The sequence below is a fragment of the Bos taurus genome, chromosome 24, assembly GCF_002263795.3.
Source record: "Bos taurus isolate L1 Dominette 01449 registration number 42190680 breed Hereford chromosome 24, ARS-UCD2.0, whole genome shotgun sequence".
NCBI lineage: Eukaryota > Metazoa > Chordata > Mammalia > Artiodactyla > Bovidae > Bos > Bos taurus.
The window spans coordinates 1,990,353-2,006,365 of record NC_037351.1 but is presented as its reverse complement, the minus strand read 5'-3'; the positions used below and the strand labels follow the sequence as shown (position 1 = coordinate 2,006,365).

The 16,013-nt window shown below is 46.8% G+C and overlaps 1 long non-coding RNA gene across 3 annotated transcripts in view; it reads left to right on the top strand.

Moving 5' to 3' along the window:
* The window catches only part of LOC112444174 (uncharacterized), a 47,092-nt gene that overhangs the window by 17,470 nt on the left and 13,609 nt on the right, over nucleotides 1-16,013 (top strand). For 2 of the 3 annotated variants that reach the window (XR_009492681.1, XR_009492682.1), the window contains exons 2-4: nucleotides 13,422-13,484; nucleotides 13,762-13,862; nucleotides 14,917-15,118. This is a non-coding gene — a long non-coding RNA (uncharacterized lncRNA). The remainder of the gene's footprint in view (nucleotides 1-13,421; nucleotides 13,485-13,761; nucleotides 13,863-14,916; nucleotides 15,119-16,013) is intronic. The other variant, XR_009492683.1, reaches the window with a different exon arrangement.

Below are 16,013 nucleotides of genomic sequence, written 5' to 3'. Positions count from 1 at the left end.
TGAAATCTTAGCGTCCACACCAGGGTCTGGCATGTGGCAAGTATTCGATGGAATGGATGGATGGATGGAGGGGTGATGGATGGATGGATAGATGGATGGATGGATGGATGGATAGACTGATGGATTGATGGAATGATAAGGTATCAGAAGCATGAAGATAATTCAGCAGCCCATGCAGTTTCACTGCATCAGTGCAAGGGGTTGGGCAGGAACTGACCCAATAGGCATTCTTTGTACGTGAGATGCACGTGGCCCTTGTGAACCAGGGGTGCAGGCAGGATTCTGAATCAGCCCCCTGGGAGGCTGACATCTGGGAGACCTGCCCAGAGGGATCCCTCGCCCTGAGTGGGAGTGGGGCTGCTCACCAGTCTCAGGCTAGTTTGAGAACTGGAGGAAAAGGGGTCCAAAGAAAATCTAATCATCTTCCCCCTGGAAAGATGAGAAAAGGTCCCACTCCGCCCTTGGACCTTAGAAGCCCTGTCCTGGGTCTTCACCTTTGTGACATGTATTACACCTCTGTAAAAACTGAAGAAGCCCCTTGAACTTCATGACCAGGACCATCTTCCTCAAGGATGTGGCTCATCTCTTGGGAATTAACATCGCGGTGATGAGCCCCCTATCTCCCACTTTCCTGGAGGGTCAGGGAGCAGCCCAGCATCAGTGGGGCCTGACTCCAAGTTCCAGGATGACCTCCTGTCGTAAGATAAGCGTGAGAAGCTTATCTGTCCTTTCCATAAAGCTGATTCACTTGCACAGATGTTACCCTGACTACCAGATAGACTCAGGATGAATTGTATGCTATTAGACGCTGAGGACCAGCTGCACCCAGAGACCACGTGTGCAGAGGTCAGGTCTGCCCAGCTGGACCAGAGGGAGAGCCCGCTGTGCCTTGGCGCCACTCTACAGGTGACCTGCAACGTGTGTCATGCGTTGGTTTAACTCTGTCTCGATGGTAAACCTGTTTTCTTTCTCTATTACCTTCACGGGGAGGGCTTCTGGGTTGGGAGATTCTGTTTTTAATTTGGGGCTTCCCAGGTGGCTCAGAGGTAAAGAATCCACCTGCCAGTGCAGAAGACCGGGGTTCAGTCCTTGGACAGGGAAGATCCCCTGGAGAAAGGAATGGCAACACACTCCAGTATTATTGCCTGGAGGATTCCATGGACAGAGAAGCCTGGTGGGCTACAGTCCATGGGGTCAAAAAGAGTTAAATACAACTTAACTGTTTTTAATTTTATTTCCCAACCTTGCCTGCACCCTTGAAGTGGTCTTAATCCTGCTTCAGGGGAAACCCACTGGGGTCAATGCCCAGGAAATGCCCTTGACTCTGCCATAGACAAGGGTGGAACCGTCAGGGAAGGAGAAATGGGTTGTATGTCCAAGACGGAGGCCCCCAATGTCCACCAGCAAAGGTTGTGCCCTTTCAGTGGAAATGGTCTGTTCACTGAAAACTGACCCCTGCAAGCCCGTGCTGAGCATGACCAAGAAGAAACTTGTTGTACAGTCACTCAGTTGTGTCCGACTCTTCATGACCCCATGGACTGCAGCACGCCAAGCTTCCCTGTCCTTCACTATCTCCTGGAGCTTGCTCAAACTCATGTCCATTGAGTCAGTGATGCCGTCCAACCATCTCATCCTCTGTCGCCCCCTTCTCCTCCTGCCCTCAATCTTTCCCAGCATCAGGGTCTTTTCCAACGAATCGGCTCTTCGCATCAGGTGGCCAAAGAAGAGACTGTGCAGAACTAGCTCGCTGCCAGGCAGGTATTTCCCCAGCCTTTCTCAGCTTAATACTGGCAAATCGCAAATGCTGTTTAAAGACAACTGCGTGGGATGGATGCCTTCTGTCATTTTACATGTTCCCCTTACCTCCTAAACTTGTCACGTCAATACATTTTCCCTAACTTTTTTGTTTTCATTTTAAACAATCTTGGGTCAATTTCTGTTAGTAGGAAGGCAGCCGGGAACCTAAGCTGAGGACTGGGATGTGATCCAGTCCCAAATAACTCCTCAGCCCAGCGACCTGGGGGCTAGGACGGGAAATGCAGCACACGGGCCAGAGTCTGCCCTCCCTGACGGGCAGAACCCCTTGTGGTCTTGAACTTGGGCCAGGACAGCATTGTTGCCCAGAAACCTCAGATTCCTGTCAGCTCTGCTTTTAACTAAGAGAATTCAGAGGTCAACCAAACCAGAGCTGGTTTCCCCACTAAGAATGATTCCCACGCATCCTTGCTTTACAAGATCCCTATAAATTCCAAAGGAAGCTAGGCGTGAGCTACACAAAGGCAGGATGAAGGCAGACTGTGAGCAGGTAACCTTGTAGCAGGCCAGAATCTTGGCTTTCCCTGCCCACCAAAGCCGAATGAAAAGTAGAAATAGCTGGCTTTAATCCTCAGCTGGCAGAGAGGGGAACACAGGGCTCATGTCTCCAGAACTGTGCCCCGTCCCCCGTGAGGAGTCTAGGGGCTTGTGTAAGACAAGGCTACCTCGTTAGAATTTCTGCAGCCCTTCACAGAGCGCCCGTGTTAGATTCCAACCCTTCAGTGTTCACAGAAAGCCTCGTCTGTTGTGACATCCCTCTTGGATCGTCTCCCACCTGCTCTGACCATCCAGCCTCGCATCCCCACACCTGGACGCAAGGTGGAGCCCCCATGACAGCGGGCTGAAGGGCCGGCAGCCCTCAGCCGTGGAGGAGCCGTGCACACGGGGAACCCTTTGTCCTGGGGGTTGTACACACTCTCTTTCACTCTTGATATTTCTCCTGTGAAGCACTTTGTGCTAGAAGCACCTTTTTATAAATGTCACAGAGAAGAAAAAGGCAAGTCATGAAATGGTGTAATGTACCAGAGGCCAACCCTGTGCTTGGCTGACGCCTGCCGAAACATCCTTCTCTGCAGACATAGCCTTAAGAGAAAAATGTTTGTGGGATATATGGAAACTGGGAAAATGTTTGTGGTCAAGGAGAAATTAAGAAAACAAACTATTAGGTGCTGTATAAAAACCAGTGCAAGTTCAGTCAGGAGTATTTGTTCATTTTGTGCATTTTTCCCTTGAGAATTAATGACGGGAAATACCATCTAGTTCAACATTTCCCAGACTTTCAGAGATAACCGTCCTCTGTCTTCTTTCGTGGGCCTGGGAAATTATGTTTATGTTCTTCTTAAAAAATAGAAGAAAAAAATATATCCAGTAGATAATTGCAGAATAAAGTCATAAACCTCAAAGCCAGTGCCAGAGTGACAAGATTAAGTCCAGCCTGCCTCCCCTTCTCAGAGATAACTTGCAGCAGCTGTTTGAAGGTGACCAGGGAGCTCTCATCAGAGAATTCTGGAGGAATGGTGCATTTAGTAGGGAATCTGTGTTCTACAGCATCATTTGTTCCCTCTTTGATCTCCCCACTAAAATTGCTAGTAAAAGAATAATTTCTCAGTAGTATCTTGCAGGAGTGGATTTTCCCTTTGAAGAGGAAGAGAACTGCTGAGCTCTGCTCCCAGGCAAGTCCAGGAAGCAAACCGGATGCTCCTGTTTACATAGATGCTATCTGCATAGGAACCATTGCTTATTGCACTCGGAAATACATAAAAACCTATGTAATGGGGTAAACCCCACACCATCAGAAGGTCTAAAGAGCAACATTTCTAGAATTGGAGATTTTTGTGCAAATGTTGGTGGAAAAATCAGTAATAGGATGATGGCTTACTTTACATGGATCAGCAAAATTCATTTTATTTGAGAAAAGAATTCTGAGGAGTTATTATTATAAATTGTCCTGCATGAAAAACGCAGTTTTCTGGGTTATGTCAGCAGTGGGTCGCTACTTAAGGTTTGTTTAAAATCCGGTGTCTGGGTTCAGACGCAATCTCCACTGCGGTCCTGGAAACAGCTCCCATAAGTGGTGCTTCTTCAGAGGTTGCGAACCACAGCTTTTGCTAAATTAATTTAGAATACTTCCTCTTTCTGTTTGCAAATCACTGTGCTTAAAAAGGGATTGAACAGCTGTCGTCAGGATCCTCGAACTGTTGGCCTGATCTTGAACTGAGTGTGGGTGGGACTTCTCCCACGACCTCTGACACCTCGACCTCTGACAACACAAAATTCCCTAGAGTGATTTATCTCACAAATAGCAAAGTAGAGAGAAAGGCAATGAAAATTACTGACTTCGGTATTTGTCTAGATTTCTGACTCTACGATGGGTAAAAGCAGTGTGGATTTGTCCAGTCAGCCACGGTTCGTGAAGCGCAGGGGCCTGGCCAGCAGTCCGGGAACGTCTACCACCCCACACCCAGGACGTCATCCCCCACCTGGACCCACGCTGCCCCTTCCTGCCCTTGCGAGAGTCAAAACTCCTGGGGGAAGTGAGCATTCCTCCGGCATCTGGGGCAAAATGTTTGAAGCAATTGCTATGGAGCCTTCACCTGGAAGAGTCTGGAAACTGCAGCCCTTGGTGTAAATGCATATCAGTCCTCTTACAGAGTCTTTGATGCTTTTTCATTTGAAATGAACTCAAGAGAAAAACTCACAATAGATAAAAGCACGTATTTTCTTTCCTTTAGACACTATTGAAAGGACTATATTTTTGATATCTATTTTTTTAATATGTTATTTAAGGAAGTAAAATCAGGGCATAGACAGTAACCTAGGTGGTGATGTGTTTGTTTTTCAAGAGTGAGGAAGCAGAAGTGGCCCCGTGTCTGGGGGCCGCTCGCTGGTCAGGGGCTCAGAGGGGGTTCCATGCTGCACTTCTTGTATGAAGGGCACACGTGGGGCCTCTTTGGAGACTGGTTTCTCCATGCGATCACACAAGTCCTTCTCAGACAGCAGGACGAGATGAAAAGTGAGCTGCAGAAACCAGGAAAACAGTTGGGGAGAAAAAGCATCAACATGAAGGTCAGGAGGACGTGTGGAGGGGGCAGTTTGCTGACCACACAGTCGGGACAGGAAAGGGGTCGTGAGAAAAGAAGAAAGAACAAAAGCATGTGCAGAATAATTAAGGGTAGATGGTGGGCAGAAGAGTGGAGCCCTTACAACAGAAGCCTGTTGTGTTTCTGGACGAGGGGACAAAGCAAGGCCCAAACAAAAACGTGCAAAAGATCTGTGACAGTCCTTTAAAAATGGGAGATCGGGTCACAAGATTTAAAGGACAGATGGTGCTCTAAGGAGCCAAGAGTCCAAGATCAATTCCTACTGAGCATCTTAGGAGAGCCGCTGGATGTTAAATGTATGGACAGGATTCTCAGGGCTCCGCGGTAAACAAGTCCTTGATAGAGAGGAAGTAACCCAGGAATCCTCAGACTCTGTAGCCTCACTAGGTCATCTGTGACCTAACAGATGCCCTGACTCACTGTTCCAGGGAGGCCTGCACGGTCGCTAGTGCCCCTCCGGTGGACCCCTGACCTCCCCCTCACATCCCCTGGTCCCGAGGACCTCGGGTGCCCTGTGTCCATCATGGGTGGGTCTGTTTTGCTGACCCTCCTCTCAGAGTATCCCCACTCCTCATCCTGCACCCAGACTCGTTCCGTTTTTTAAACTTTGTTATTTATTGGCTGCATAGGGTCTTAGTCTTGGCACCTTCACTGTGGGTCATCTGCACTGGGCACCCTGCTTCCCTGGGCACCTTCACGGTGTCCCATGGGGGTTGGGTGGCTTGCATGAACTCTCTGGATGTGGCTCAGGGGCTCCAGTCATTTTGGCAGGAAGGCTTCATTGCTCTGAGACATGTGGGATCTTAGTTCCCCTGAACCAGGGGTTGAACCCACATCCCCTGCATTGCAAGGTGATTCTTAACCACTGAACCACCAGGGGAGCCCCCAGACCTATTCTTAAGACTCCAAGTGGTTGTCCCAGGGAGTCCTCCCGACCACTCCCCGCCCAGGCCTCCACTTGCTGGGCTGTCTCCTCAGCGTGGTCCCTGGCTCATGTTCCCTTGGACTTGCAACGTCAGCGTTACACCTACAATAAGCCACCAGCTCAGAACATACTTTTCAAAAGCCCCTTATCATCAGTGACCCTCATGCAAGCTTTATATCACTATACGATTAGAGCATTTCAGAATTTAATTTTAGTCTTTTCTTTCCTGCTGCATTAATTTGGATTTAAAGTGAGTTGACCTCTCTTTGCTCTTTGAACGTTTCCTGTCCTTACCCTCTTGCTGTGTTTAACGTGACACACGTTTGTTCTCTGGTTTTTAGTATTGTTTTGACTTCTGCCTCACTGATGCTTAGAAGGCCAAACTGTGTTCATGCTTAGTACTCTTCTCTTCTAAAAACACTATTAAACACTTCATTTGATGTTCAACTATCTTTAACAAGTCCATGTACCTGCAAGTCCACTGGACTTCAGAGGCCAGGCAGAAAGCTCAGGATTAAGTTCAATGGCTTGTGTGGGTGGGGTTTGTGGTGCCCCAAATAATTACAACCGTGGCATCAAGGATCACTGACCACAGATCACCACAGAAAATATAATAAGGAGGACAAATCTGAGAGACTACAAGAATTACCAACCCAGAGACAGGGAGTACAGTGGTAATGAACCCATCTGCCAATGCAGGAGATGTAAGAGATGGGGGTTCAATCCCTGGGTCGGGAAGATCCCCTGGAGGAGGGCATGGCAACCCACTCCAGTATTCTTGCCTGGAGAGTCCCATGGACAGAGGAGCCTGGCGGGCTGCAGTCCATGGGGTCACGGAGAGTCAGACGCGACTTACTGACTAAACAGCAGTAAGTGATAGAATGTCAAGCTCTTGTTCCCTGAATCTTGAAGACTTTTCTGTAGGAAGAATGTGTCAAAGAAAGTAGGATGAAATTACTCCAGGAGAGAGAGCAGACCATCATTCTTCAATTATGGTTTGGGGAAGATCAGTTCATCTTCATGAGGACTTTTAGCTTTTAAATAAACAACAATGAAGGTATTATTTGTTGCCTACAAGGTATGGAAAATAAGGTCAGATGTACCTGACATTTTTCTGATTTTGCAGTCTGTATTCCCACCTTACCTGTGCTTTACTTTCACTTCCTCTCTTAACCACTTGCAAGTAACTTGTTTAGACATTGGATATTCAGTTCAGTTCAGTTCAGTTGCCCTGTCATGTCCGACTCTTTGCTACCCCATGAATTGCAGTACGTCAGGCCTCCCTGTCTATCACCAACTCCCGGAGTTTACCTAAACTCATGTCCATCAAGTTGGTGATGCCATCCAGCCATCTTATCCTCTATCGGCCCCTTCTCCCCCTGCCCCCAATCCTTCTCTGCATCAGGGTCTTTTCCAATGAGTCAACTCTTTGCATGAGGTGGCCAAAGTATTGGAGTTTCAGCTTCAGCATCAGTCCTTCCAATGAACACCCAGGACTGATCTGCTTTAGGATGGACTGTTTGGATATCCCTGCAGTCCAAGGCACTCTCAAGAGTCTTCTCCAACACCACAGTTCAAAAGCATCAATTCTTTGGTGCTCAGCTTTCTCCACAGTCAAACTCTCACATCCATACATGACCATTGGAAGAACCATAGCCTTGACTAGACGGACCTTTGTTAGCAAAGTAATGTCTCGGCTTTTTAATACGCTCTCTAGGTTGGTCATAACTTTTCTTCCAAGGAGTAAGCGTCTTTTAATTTCATGGCTGCAGTCACCATCTGCAGTGATTTTGGAGCCCCCCCAAAATAAAGTCTGACACTATTTCCACTGTTTCCCCATCCATTTCCCATGAAGTGATGGGACCAGATGCCATGATCTTAGTTTTCTGAATGTTGAGTTTTAAGCCAACTTTTTCATTCTCCTCCTTCACTTTCATCAAGAGGCTTTTTAGTTCCTCTTCACTTTCTGCCATAAAGGTGGTGTCATCTGCATATCTGAGGTTATTGATATTTCTCCTGGCAATCTTGATTCCAGCTTGTGCTTCTTCCAGCCCAGTTTTTCTCATGATGTACTCTGCATAGAAGTTAAATAAGGAGGGTGACAATATACAGCCTTGACGTACTCCTTTTCCTATTTGGAACCAGTCTGTTGTTCCATGTCCAGTTTTAACTGTTGCTTCCTGATCTGCATAAAGGTTTCTCAAGAGGCAGGTCAGGTGGTCTGATAATCCCATCATTTGAAGAATTTTCCACAGTTTGTTATGATCCACACAGTCAAAGGCTTTGGCATAGTCAATAAAGCAGAAATAGATGTTTTTCTGGAACTCTCTTGCTTTTTTGATGATCCAGCAGATGTTGGCAATTTGATCTCTGGTTCCTCTGCCTTTTCTACAACCAGCTTGAACATCTGGAAGTTCACGGTTCACGTATTGCTGAAGCCTGGCTTGGAGAATTTTGAGCATGACTTTACTGGCGTGTGAGATGAGTGCAATTGTGCATTTGAGCATTCTTTGGCATTGCTGTTGGATATTAGCTTGTGCTAATTGGAAGAACTGCATAAATGTGCATTTTGCTGAGACCTGAGTGCCCCTTGTTTGAACAGGAAGCAGAGGTCTAAGTGTGCTCTGTTCCCTCCTGGCTTTGTCCTGGTCACGGGCATTGCCCGCCTTCTCACCCTTAAAGGACATCACTTGTGCGATTGTCTGCAGTCACCCATATCATTGCCACCAGAGGTTCAATTGTGACCAAAAAATACCACAGACTATTCTTTATATCAGTGAGAAAGATACCTGTGTTCTGATTATATCAACAAAATACTTTCATACATGCTGTGCTATTTAAACAATGATGCATTAGAGCCCTCTAGTCTACTTTTCCAAAGAACAAATCATTGGCATAACACATAGGTATAATAAGATTATAGATTTAGAAGTTGATGAACTAGTCAATATCACAATGTTTCAATGCTAAACTGTATTCTTATTTTCATAAATAATTTCATATTAAAGCATGTTATGAACTTTATGATTTGATAAAGCCTTTTGTAATCCATCGTGATGCTGCATATAATGTCATGCTACAAAGCAAATTCAGTGTGACTGTTGCTGAGACCCATCTGACAGCACAAAGCATGAATCTCAAGCCGTCAGTCCCGGTGATGGATTAGGAAGCGTGGGTGTGATGTTATTGAACATTTTTTCATGACATGCATTATGAATGGTCTGAATATCCTAGATCATTTCTTACAACTAAAAAACAATTTTAGTGACACCTATTGATTTTGTTGTATAAAAATTTCTGCTTGACTGACTATTCTAATCATTCGAGGCACTGATATTTGTCAGTTGAAGAGTTTACCCGTATGGAATAGTGCACTGAAAGTCTTGTGTTGATTCAGAGTTTGTTGTTTTAGAAATAAAATGGGAATACTTTTTGAATGTGTACTGTGGTCTCTCCCTGGAAGTATTATTTGATTTTACAATGGCTTTACGATTTCAGTGAAGCCTACTTGTATAACGCTATTAAAATTAGCACTTTTTTGAATCTGTGATTTTCTGTAAATTGGCAATAACAACAAGATTCCATCAAGAATAATACACCCCGTCCTCTCATTACAATGAGGTGTGTGCTGTGGGTTTCAGGTGATACACAGTTAAGACTGAAACATATTTCCTACATGTGGCTAGGATTCCCAGCCTCCTAAAAGGTAGGTCGCTGGGCAGTGGAGATTCACTTCCTGAGTCTTATGCCCTGTCTTTCTCAGTCACAAGACTCCCATCCTTTTCTCTTTACTGTTTAAACTTTTATAATCAGCCCCCTGGAGAGCAAGCTTGCTCTCCACCCCTAGGAATAAGAAGTCTGGGGTAACGATCGGCCAAGAATCTGTGAACCAGAGGATCCATAGAGGTTCACAGCCAGCTAATAGTAGCCTAACAAACAAGGAAGGATTTTGCTAAGAGCTTTCAGTTATGGGCTCTGACGTTTATGGTTCTTTTGCTCTTTCTCCATGTTCTTCTGCTGAGTTTCACGATTATTTTGGCTCATGTCCTCACGCGGGCCTGGTGGGAAGCTGGCGGCCTGCTCAGTGCCCTTCTGCGTGAGCTCTTAGTTTCAGTGTGATGGTTCACATCCCATCAGCAGAGGCCACAGGACTGGAAGAGGCCAGCTTTCATTCTAAACCCAAGAAGGGCAATGCCAAAGAATGTTCAAACTACTGCACAACTGCACTCATTTCACATGCTAGCCAAATAATGCCCAAAATTCTCCAAGAGCGGCTTCAACAGTACGTGAATCAAGATGTTTCAGATGTTCAAGCTGGGTTTAGAAAAGGCAGAGGAACCAGAGATCAAATTACCAACATCCACTGGATCATTGAAAAAGCAAGAGAGTTCCAGAAAAACATCTATTTCTGCTTTATTGACTATGCCAAAGCTTTTGACTGTGTGGATCATAACAAACTGTGGAAAATTCTTCAGAATACTAGACCACCTGACCTGCCTCCTGAGAAATCTGTATGCAGATTTCTGCATACAGATCAGGAAGCAACAGTTAGAACTGGACATGGAACAACAGACTGGTTCAAAATTGGGAAAGGACTAAGTCAAGGCTGTATATTGTCACTACATGATGTGAAATGCCAGGCTGGATGAAGCACAAACTGGAATCAAGATTGCTGGGAGAAATACCAATAACCTCAGATATGCAGATGAAACCACCCTTATGGCAGAAAGAGAAGAAGAGCTAAAGAGCCGTTTGATGAAATGAAAGAGGAGAGTGAAAAAGTTGGCTTAAAGCTCAACATTCAGAAAACTAAGATCATGGCATCTGGTCCCATCGCTTAATGGCAACTAGATGGGGAAACAGTGGAAACAGTGACAGACTTTATTTTCTTGTGCTCCAAAATCACTGCAGATGGTGACTGCAACCATGAAATTAAAAGATGCTTGCTCCTTGTAAGAAAATCTATGACCAACCTAGGCAGCATATTAAAAAGCAGAGACATTACTTTGCCAGCAAAGGTCCATCTAGTTAAAGCTTTGGATTTTCCAGTAGTCATGTATGGATGTGAGAATTGGACTATAAAGAAAGCTGAGCACTGAAGAACTGATGCTTTTGAACTGTGGTGTTGGAGAAGACTCTTGAGAGTCCCTTGGACTGCAAGGAGATCCAACCAGTCCATCCTAAAGGAAGTCAGTCCTGAATATTCATTGGAAGGACTCATGCTGAAGCTGAAACTCCAGTACTTTGGCCAGCTGATGTGAAGAACTGACTCCTTAGAAAAGTCCCTGATGCTGGGAAAGATTGAGGGCAGGAGGAGAAGGGGATGACAGAGGATGAGATGGCTGGATGGCATCACTGACTCAATGGACAGGAGTGTGAATAAACTCCAGGAGTTGGTGATGGACAGGGAAGCCTGGCATGCTGCAGTTCATGGGGTCACAAAGAGTTGGACACGACTGAGGGACTGCACTCACATCCCATATAAACCACACTCACTTTGTTTAAAACGTTTCTGAATGGGAAGATGTAACAAGCGGACACATTGTGTATTGTGTTATTTGCTCAGTTGTGTCTGACTCTTTGCCACCCCATACACTATAGCCTGCCAGGTTCCTGCGTCCATGGGATTCTCCAGGCAAGAATATTGGAGTAGGTTGCTACTTCCTTCTCCTGGGGATCTGGAGGGGACCCAGAGATCAAACCCAGGTCTGCATTTCAGGCAGATCCTTTACTGTCCGAGTCACCAGGGAAGTCCAGCAAGTGGTCATACAGCACTGGAAACATTTCAAACTCTGTTGAGTTTACTTTCGATTCACAGAAAAGGGCTTTAAGTAGGAGGTGAGGGTCGCAGTGCAGCCAGACCAGGGCTGCTGAGTTCAGAGTGAGAGTGAGGTGGGGAAGGGGAGCGTTCCTGAGGCCAAGTGCAGGGCTGAAGTGACATTAACCTCTACCTGACACTTTGGGATCAGTTTTAGAGTCCAAATCATGGACCGTATAGTTCTTTAAATAAGAGAAGAAGTGGTGTAGGAAAATACAAATAAATACAATTTTCAAAGAAGTCTTATTGCAACCCCACCCCCCCTTGAATGTAACCTCGGGTGCTCGGTCAGTAAAGAAAGTACCTGCAATGGAGGAGACCTGACTTGGATCCCTGGGTTGAGAAGATCCCCTGGAGAAGGAAATGGCACCCCACTCCAGTATTCTTGCCTGGAGAATCCCATGGACAGAGGAGCCTGGTGGGCTACAGTCCATGGAGTAGTGAAAAGTCGGACACGGCCGAGCAACTGACTCGTTCACTTTCACTTCCCAAAATAAGAACAAACAAAACGCGCCCCCCCCAACAAAACCACAAAACAAAACATACCAAAAACCAAAAAAGCAACTGTTTTCCTTTTGAAGTTACTATTTCTAATTCTTGGAGAAGGCAATGGCACCCCACTCCAGTACTCTTGCCTGGAAAATCCCATGGATGGAGGAGCCTGGTAGGCTGCAGTCCATGGGGTCGCGAAGAGTTGGTCACGACTGAGCGACTTCACTTTCCCTTTTCACTTTCCTCCATTGGAGAAGGAAATGGCAACCCACTCCAGTGTTCTTGCCTGGAGAATCCCAAGGCCAGGGGAGCCTCGGGGGCTGCCGTCTCTGGGGTTGCACAGAGTCGGACGTGACTGAAGCGATTTAGCAGCAGCAGCAGCAGCATTTCTAATTCTTAGAACAAGTGAACTGTCTCAGGTTCTGTGTTTATGAATTCTAGGCACTAAAAAAGAATTTGCGCTTTATCTTAAACACTTTTTTTTAACAACTAAAAGAAGACATATTTTAAAAAGGAAGAGTTCTCCCTTTACAGGTTTCAGAGGGCTAAAGAGAACACTCCACTAAAGTCAGACTTTGAGCCAAGGAGCCCAGAGAAGCTGGAAGCAGTGGGGATCCAGCTACATTACCAACACCTTGGAGTAAAAGTACAGCGCTTCTCTCTTACCCAGGACAAAGGCAATCCTGATTGTTAACCTATTTTGTGTTTCCAAATATAACCAGAAGAGAGACGTTTAAATTAGCAACCTCTTTTATTAAGGGGGAAAAAAAGGTTAAAAAGATAACCACCTTAAAAAGAAGGAAGGGTCTGTAACTGATGAGTAGCCCCAGGGCAGGACTGAAGCCGCCTTGGAGGAGGAGTTAAACAGACCGGCCTTCAGTAGGTGCACTGGTCAGAAGTCTCCTGGTGGAAGTGGTGTACTAATGGAGAGCTGCGGAGACCAGAACTTTCTGAAGAGCCGGCTCTGTGAGAGAGAGTCCAGCTCATGGCCTGTGTCCACCGCCACTGGGTGGAAACCACCGTCCAGCAAACAAAGATGAGATTAAGGAGAAGGCCCCTGTGCCAAGAGGACACAGAGCTAGAAACAGCGTTTGAGGCTGGCTCAAGGCAGGAGTGAGCTGGCAGGTTTCCTCACCAGCCAAAGACTTCTAATTGCCCCAGACGGCCTGCTCCTCTGACCAGCACTTCCCTTAGGGCAAAATAAAATTAGAGTGGTTGTAGGGCTCCAGCTGAGTAGAGACAGTGACCACCCTTTGCTTTTTTGCTTCAGAAGGAGACTGGTGCTGCCGGCTTGCTTGATTTTCCATTGACCCCCAGTGACAGGAATACTTAGGTGAGCGATTGGTCAAAAGAGGGTTTATCTTTTACTAACTAACGAGAGAGGGAGCCTGGGGCTAGGAATAAGAGAGATCCGTCACTGTCATTAAAAAAGGATTCATTTTTGTGTGGCCAATTTGGTTTTAAAAACAGGGTTTGTTAAGGCCACAAGCGTTGAATAATGTAGGTTAAACCGTGATGGCCCTGTCTGCAAGTTTTGTTGCTGATTTACTGTCTGAAGCTAGACACCCATGCACATGCAGAAAATACAGTAACCTTCCTTTTTGTGGCAGGCTAAAAAGAAAAGTTTCAATCCGGCACAACTTCAAAAGTGAGCTTCTGATGGCAAAATCAGAACGTTCTTCTTTCTATGCTTCCCTTTAAAAAGGTAAAGGTAAGTGACTTACCTTTTAAAATGACTTTTAATGCAGAAAAACTACACCTGCCAATAAGCTGTAAAGAGGCTCTAAACATGCAAAGTTATGCAGAAATGAAGAGTGAAACTGTGAATTCTTAGCTTTAAAAATTTAAACTAAGGTTTCTGAGCCTGTCCAGGTCTCATTTCTGCAGGAGAGAAGGGCAGGATGGTTTTCTGATGTCTAGGTCAGTGCAAGGTTAAATGCCAAGACTGTGAATAACTAAGGGCTTCCTATCAAAATGTTTGCTCAGTTCAGGATGAGGGGTGTCTGTCCTCTGTCTTAAGGAAGGATGCAAGGGTTTGGCTGGCACCCAGAGGAGTCTGGGGCAGGGCCAAGAGGGAGCTGGGAGGAAGGGCCGTCGCCTCCGTGGTAAGTGCCAGAGCTTGATCCGGGCCGGTGCTCAGGAACCCCAGCGCTGCCTCCCATCTGGGAGTTTGTTAGGAAGCAGCACTGGGCCTTTAAAAGCATCTTGTGTATATCTTGTCTGCTAACAGCCTGTTGATTGTTTGCTAATCCTCCTGCTGAGTTAGTTATGTCACAGATATCACTCCCTGCTACAGTGTTGAAATTAGCATTCAGAGATTAAAAAGAAAATTGTGTGTGTCCACAGTGTTATATATGTGTACGCGTGTGCTCAGTCATGTCTGACTCTTTGTGACCCTGTGAACCTTTAGGCTCCTCTGTCCATGGGATTTTCCAGGCAAGAATACTGGAGTGGGTTGCCATTTTCTACTTCAGGGGATCTTCCCGACCCAGGGATCAAATTTGGGTCTCCTGCATTGGCAAGTGGATTCTTTACCACTGTGCCATCTGGGAAGCCCGTGTGTAGCTTTTCCCCACAAAACTAAGTGCAAAATATCATTAACAAATGGTGACGGTTGTAAGAAGTATTTGACACAGTCATACAAATTTGCATCTCAGTTTACAAAGCCTTAGAACATTTTCAAAATGTCCGCTGGGTTTTTCCCCTGTGAACTTTAGAATCTTACTCATTTTTCTTTGCATTTAAACGTGACTGTAACGGGCAAGTCCGACGATCTCCCGTCCAGCAAGTATCATTTCCTGCAAGCACAAGGATGACAATGACGAGTATAAACCACCGCTGAGCCAGACGGCACAGATGGACGAGCAGGCGCACTGCAGGGCTGCGCGGGCGTCGGCACAGCGTGGAGAGCAGTGTGAGCACCAGGACCCCGAGCTCAGACTTGCAAGTGGAAGGACAGTCGGCCCTGTAAGGAAGAGGTCCTCTCCCCTTGATGGAAGGAGTGCAGCCTCTGTCCCACCGCTCTGGTGCCAGAGCTGCAGGCTGTTCTCAGGGACAGTGAGGGGAGGGCATCCACAGGGCATGAGGGAACAGTGTGGGGAGGGCGTCCACAGGGCGTCAGGGGACAGTGAGGGGAGGGCGTCCACAGGGCATGAGGGAACAGTGTGGGGAGGGCGTCCACAGGGCGTCAGGTGACATTGAGGGCAGGGCGTCCACGGGATGTCGGGGGACACTGAGGGGAGGGCGTCCACTGGGTATCAGGGGACAGTGAGGGGAGGGCGTCCACGGGGTGTCAGGGTCAGTGAGGGGAGGGCATCCATGGGGTATCAGGGGACAGAGAGGGGAGGGCGTCCATGGGATACTGGGGACGTGGAGTGCTTTTCCTTGGGAAAGGCCCCAAGGAGAAGGCGCCGCTCTGTCTGTGGCGTGTTGTCAGGGTGTGCCACCGTGATGCCACCGTGAAGTCATGGAAAGCATCCAGGTTCTTACTTCCCTTAGATGGTCTACTGCAAAAGTGAAACCTGTGGTTTTTGGGTGTAAATCACATTCTTATTTCTGAAGTCTGTTCTTTTCAGAAAATTCATTACTTCGAACCATGCCACTGCCTGTGAGATCCGCCCCTTTGTGAATATGAGGGTGTGAAGGGGCTCCTGTATGTCACAGAAGCAGTCAGTCACGTCTTCAGGATGGCTCCTGTCACTCTTCTCTCACCTCGGTTCAGTTCAGTCGCTCAGTCTGTGTCTGACTCTTTGCGACCCCACGAACCGCAGCACGCCAGGCCTCCCTGTCCATCACCAACTCCCGGAGTCCACCCGAACCCATGTCCTTCGAGTTGGTGATGCCATCCAGCCATCTCATTCTC